Below are 6,300 nucleotides of genomic sequence, written 5' to 3'. Positions count from 1 at the left end.
CTGTGGCGTCCCCAAGGCACTGCCTCTAGGCTCTGGAATTTTCCTTCAGCCCTCGCCAGCCACGCCCTTGGCTTCCTGTGAGCCCTGGCTGAGTGCGGCCTCCCAGGGCCGCCTCCTCCTGCCTGGCCTCTCTGGGAACCTGCAATACCCCAATTCCCATGCTCCTCCCTGGACACTCTCAGACCCCCAGTCTCCACGGAGAACATTTCCTATCTTTATTTTCCAGCACTTCATAATTTAAATAGATCGTGTTACTGGGGAGGTGCAACTGATAATCTTCCAAAATCAAAACCTTCTGGAGAAGTCTAGAAAATGAACACTCCTATAACATGGTCTTTATCTCACCTCCTCGTAATTTGAATTTTTTCCTTTAAGCACAGGGTACTGCTACCAACACTGATAATTCCTAAAGACTGGGGAATTCTTTGAATTTCAGTATGCTACAAAAACAGGGGCTTTTGGTTGTATACGAATACATCCCAAATGCTTAGTATGTAATAGGCACTCAGGAAAAAGTTTACTGAGTGGAGGAAGAGACTCATTATTTAAGAACTGTTATAATAGACCAGAAAATATATGAGAAACTCACTAGTACGGCTCGTTAAGTCTTAACACTGAAATGGTCTAATCTACAACAAGGTCTTTGCCAAGAAATCAAGTGTTCCCTTCAATCTCAGTCACCTTGTGAATTTAGGCTGAGATCTATCCTAATCCTTATTTTATTGGACAGCAAGTAACCAAGATCCCCGGAAAAAAAGAAAAAAAAAAAAACCCACAGGAATATAACATTTGAGGGTGTTAATTTTGAATCTGAACATTAAATTCCCTTTTTTAATACTCCCGCAGTCCAAAAATTGCCTGAAGTTTCAAGATACGGGGTTTTGTTGATGTTTAGATCAAATACATATGTAATAAAACATATTACTTGCTCAGTACCGCTAATTCCGAGTCACTCCTCGGAAGCTTTCTGGCACTAAAGTCTTCCTCTTTCTTCTAGTAAACTCAATCTTTAAGCAAAAAGGCTGTGTTTCATATCTTTATATTTATAGATCCTAGCACATACTAGATACTCAATAAATATTTGTCGACAGAATGAATTCAGTGACACTTTTCCATGAGGTTAATTGTACCATATTTTGAAAGCTAAGCTTGACCAAATGGCCAGTAAAACCTGCGTGCAAAACCATGGAGCTGCAGTCGATCTTGGAAGATGTTGCGGACCCATATTTTGAAAGAAGAACTAGCTGGTCCCACCTAGTTTATATTATTTGGTGGAAAAAATAGGGTTGGGGGAAGTCTTCACTTACTGCATCAATCTCAGAGAGGGAGGAAGTTGTGAGTGAAAGAGAGTAGACTAGAAAGTTTCTGAGATTTTCTTGGAGCACCGGATGGGGGTGGAATTGAATCAATTGTGTGGTCTTAAGATGGGCATTGATATCTGGGGCAGGGCCCAGGAATCTGTATTTTTAAACTATCTCTGGGGTGGATTCTTTTTTTTTTTGAAGCTACTCAAAATCCTCCACCCTTCCCTGGACCCACGTCCTTGGCAACGCGTCATTGAAGGTCCTCCCGTAAAGACGTGAAGTCCGTTTCCCCACATTGATTCTGGGCTGGTCTTTGCACTTGCTCTGACCAATACTGTGGGCTGGCAGTAATAATGGGCCAGTTGGGAGCCTAAGCCTCAAATGGCCTTGCTTGCTTCTACTTGTTCCTTTGCTTGCTGCTACAACATAAGCAAGCCCTGTCTGACCTGCTGGATTATTAGAGACACGCGACCTCTGTCACCCCGTCACTTAGTTGGCAGTCAGCCAGCCATCGGACATCTGAGACCACGAAAGTCTACCTGAGAGCTGACTGCAGACCCACAGTGAAACCTGGCCAAGGTCGGCCCAGCCTAGGTGACTGGCGGATTCACACAGTCAGCCTACAGATTTGGAGGCAGTGAAGAGATGGCTGTTTTAAGCAACTGAGCTCTGGGTTGGCTTGCCAATGCACTCTTTAGATGATCCCTGCAACCAGGCAAGCTTAGGAAATGTTAGTCTAGAAGATAGTTGCAACTTTCCTGGAATAAAGAAATGTCTGAATGCCAACCTCTATAAGTTTCTTACTATTTGGTTCTTCTTCCCCATTGACTGAACACAAATTAAAATGTAATTAAAAATTTAAAAATGTTTATTCACTTCTGAGAGACAGAGAGAGAGAGAGAGAGAGAAAGACAGAGCATGAGTGGGGGAGGGGCAGAGAGAGAGGGAGACACAGAATCCAAAGCAGGCTCCAGGCTCTGAGCCGTCAGCACAGAGCCTAACGCAGGGCTCAAACCCATGAACCATGAGATCATGGCCTGAGCTAAAGTCAGACGCTTAACAGACCGAGCCACCCAGGCGCCCCTCAATTAAAATGTAATTAGAAAAAACTTACACTGACTTTCATAACTTAAAAAAAAATCCACTGAAAGCTGTAAAAAGAATAATCAAGAATTATGACTTCCCAGGGGGTTGGGGCTTGGGGCTAGGTTTTGGAAATAACCACTAGTAGTCAGGTATATGATCATCACAAACCAAAACCTATTTCAGTTTTCCCCATGCCCAGAAATGAAAGGCAGAATTGATACATAAAACAAGTAATGGTTCCCAGTTGTGTTAATCCCAGAGTAGCAGGCTATGTACAGTAACGATTTTCAGGTGCATAATTTGGGGGCCTGGAAATGGATACTGAATTCTTTGTTTTTCAGCAACAGACACAATCTGCACTCCTAATCCCTTGCCTAATAACAACACTGTATTTTACTATTAATGATGAATGCCCATTGCTGATACATGCAGATTAATGGCTTGATGACTAGACAGGAAATGCTGTGCATGCCCACGGGCAAGTTGCCTTAGCTAGTTATTAATCACCAAAAAGTGAACTGCACGGAATCACAGCAGCAAGTGAGACAGAATGAAAGCTTGGTTGTATCGATCACTTTAAATTTGCCTTTAGGTCAGCGAGAATGCATAAAGACAAGGCATTAGAGGAACGTTATGTGTGGTAAAGATACCAGGAACCAGGTGCTTGGGCCATTTCACAGTTCCTCCTTCTTCAGAGGCTGATGAATTATAACACGATCCTAATGATCTGACAACAACAAGGAAAGGGAACTACTTTTTCGATTAGCACATTGATTAAAGATTTCACAAGTACTTTTATTCTCTTTTTAACCGGCTAATTGGTTTTCTTGCTGAAATTAAAAAAAAAAAAAAAGCAGCCTCGCATGGTCTTGCCTATTCTAATATTTTGCAAAGACCCGTGACATTTTGAAACAATAAAACGAAAATAGCACCGCAGAGGTGATCTAAAAAGTAGCCCCTTTTGAACAAACATGCTTGATGATTAAAAAAATTCTATTATGTTTTGGTTTGCATAAAATAGGCTTTGAAAAGAAAAAGCCTATTTTTTTTTTTGAGAAACCTCTTTTATGAGCCAGGTTAGAAGATGAAATAACCATATCACGCATGGGAGAAGACCGAGTGAAGTTTATTTATTTATTTTGAGAGAGAGAGAGAGAGAGAGAGCAAGCAGGGGAGGGTCAGAGAGAGGGGGAGACAGAGAGAATCCCAAGCGGGATTCAAACCCAAGTTGCGGGGCTCCAACCCACCAACCATGAGATCATGACCTGAGCCAAAACCAAGAGTCGGGCGCTCAACCACTGAGCCACCCAGGTGCCCCTATTATCAAGTACATTTAAAACAGTTAACTTGGCAGTTCAAAGTGGTGTATTGGATGTATATCTATCTCCTCTTCTGCCTGAACCTCTGCTAATTTATTGCAAAGGGAGTCATGAAATAATAATTTTTAAAGGTATAAATTTACAACAAAGAAAATAGAGGGACCACCGGTAGTTTCAAGGTGTCAGGACACTTCTAAAAAATGGGGAGCGGATGTAGGCATCACAGATGATCCAAGTGGAGGAATCTGTGGCCAAGAATAGGTAGAGATAAGCGACCATCTGAGAAGGAAGATAGTCTGATTTTAAGAACCACAGGAAAGCTTGAATTTGGGAATGCTACGTATAGAAGAGGGTCAAGGTGGACACTGAAGTCTACCCACCGATAGGTCCAGCCAACCTTCAGTCGAGAAGCAGATCCCCCAAGAGACAGGCATTTGCCCTTCCAGGAAGGAGGGTTCTTTTCTTAAATCTTGACTGGAAGAAGAGAAGTAAGACCCTTGTGGGAGGTGTTACCTTAAAGAGATGATCTGTACATTTTTCGTATATTTGGAAATTAAAAATGAAAGTAACTTTCTTATTAAATTCTCCATCATCTTAGAGCTCATTTCGCATTCATGTTTCTAATTTCATATTAATTATGAGTCATATTTATTGTATTTTCAAGCTAAACTCCCCCCCCACACACACACACACATACCTTAAAGTAACTTTTTAAGGATGAGTTGGTTACCAGGTTGACCTTTAAAAAAAAAAAGTTTATTTATTTTTGAGAGAGAGAAGGTATGAGCGAGGGAGGGGCAGAGAGAGAGGGAGAGACAGAGAATCCCAAGCAGGCTCTGGGGATTCTGCACTGATAACACAGAACCTGACATGGGGCTCGAATTCACAAACCATGAGACCATGACCTGAGCTGAAATCAAGAGTAGGAGGCTTGGGGCGCCTGGGTGGCGCAATCGGTTAAGCGTCCGACTTCAGCCAGGTCACGATCTCGTGGTCCGTGAGTTCGAGCCCCGCGTCGGGCTCTGGGCTGATGGCTCGGAGCCTGGAGCCTGTTTCCGATTCTGTGTCTCCCTCTCTCTCTGCCCCTCCCCCGTTCATGCTCTGTCTCTCTCTGTCCCAAAAATAAATAAAAAACGTTGAAAGAGTAGGAGGCTTAACCGACTGAGCCACCCAGGCACCCTAGAAGATTGATCTTCACAGCATTAAGTAGTACTACAAAGAAAAAGTGGGAAAAAAAGATAATATGGAAATGATTAAGTAAATCACTCAGATAAAATGAAATACTACAATGCCAGTCAGTTTTAGAACGTGATTTATTTTCATGAAGATATGTTTACCATGTTATTGAATGAAAATGTAAATTACAAAATAGAGTATAAGTTTTCATTTAAAAGCTGTATGTATATACACACATAAATATATATATATACACACTGAGAAAAATCTAAAAACTATTCAACAAAATGGTAACAGTTGTTGTCCTGGATGGTGAGATTATATAGCATTTATATTTTCTCTCTTTTTAAATATGTTTTCTTTTTTTTTTTAACGTTTTATTTATTTTTGAGACAGAGAGAGACAGAGCATGAATGGGAGAGGGTCAGAGAGAGAGGGAGACACAGAATCCGAAGCAGGCACCAGGCTCTGAGCTGTCAGCACAGAGCCCGATGCGGGGCTCAAACTCACGGACTGTGAGATCATGACCCTAGCCAAAGTCGGACGCTCAACCGACTGAGCCACCCTGGTGCCCCTTTAAATATGTTTTCTAAATCTTCCTTGTAAACATGTTATATTTAAGTCATTTCATAGTTTTTTCTTCTTTTCCCACTTAACATCATAATATAAGTTAAAGGGTTTTTTGGGTTTTTTTTACAGGAAATGCTGTTAGCAAAAATGTTTTGTCTGATGTACTTAGACTTTTGTTCTTGAAGACTGTGTACATAATATTAAATTACTACAGCATAATTTGTAAACATTTCCCTATTGTTGGATATTCTGGGGATTATAAATGATGCTGAAAAGAAAAAAGTTTTCTCCAAAAATCTTTATCTAATTTCTGAGTTTTCTGAGAATATTTTCCCAGAAGGAGAAATGTGAATTTTATTAAGGCTCATGGGATATGTCACCATATTTTATACTTATAAACCTTTCTTCATCTCTACTTTTTTCATAATTTTATTTCTTGGATTTAACTCTCTTATTTTTGTCATAGCTACAAGATAAGATTTTAAATTTAATTTTACCTCTAGATATTTTCTTAGTATTCCCAACAATGTTGTTGAAAGCAATCCTTTTATATTAGGTACAATATCTACATAGACACATACTCAGTTGATTATGGAAACTATGGAAACTACTTGCTTTTTTCCGGTCTTTTTTTTTTTTTACAACGCTTTTTGGTGCAACAGATAACATTGTCTTGATGATCAAACCTTCAAAGTGAGTTTTATTATCTAACATAACGAGTCTTTTCTTAACTCTTCTTTTTCAAAACATCCTAAACAATTCTTACTGTATTAATTTTCTCTTGCTTTGCAATAGATTAAATTGCCATGAGCATAGTGGTTGAAAACAACACCAATTTATCATCT

This window comes from Prionailurus bengalensis, chromosome C1 (genome assembly GCF_016509475.1).
Source record: "Prionailurus bengalensis isolate Pbe53 chromosome C1, Fcat_Pben_1.1_paternal_pri, whole genome shotgun sequence".
Lineage (NCBI taxonomy): Eukaryota > Metazoa > Chordata > Mammalia > Carnivora > Felidae > Prionailurus > Prionailurus bengalensis.
Note: the sequence above shows the minus strand (reverse complement) of the source record.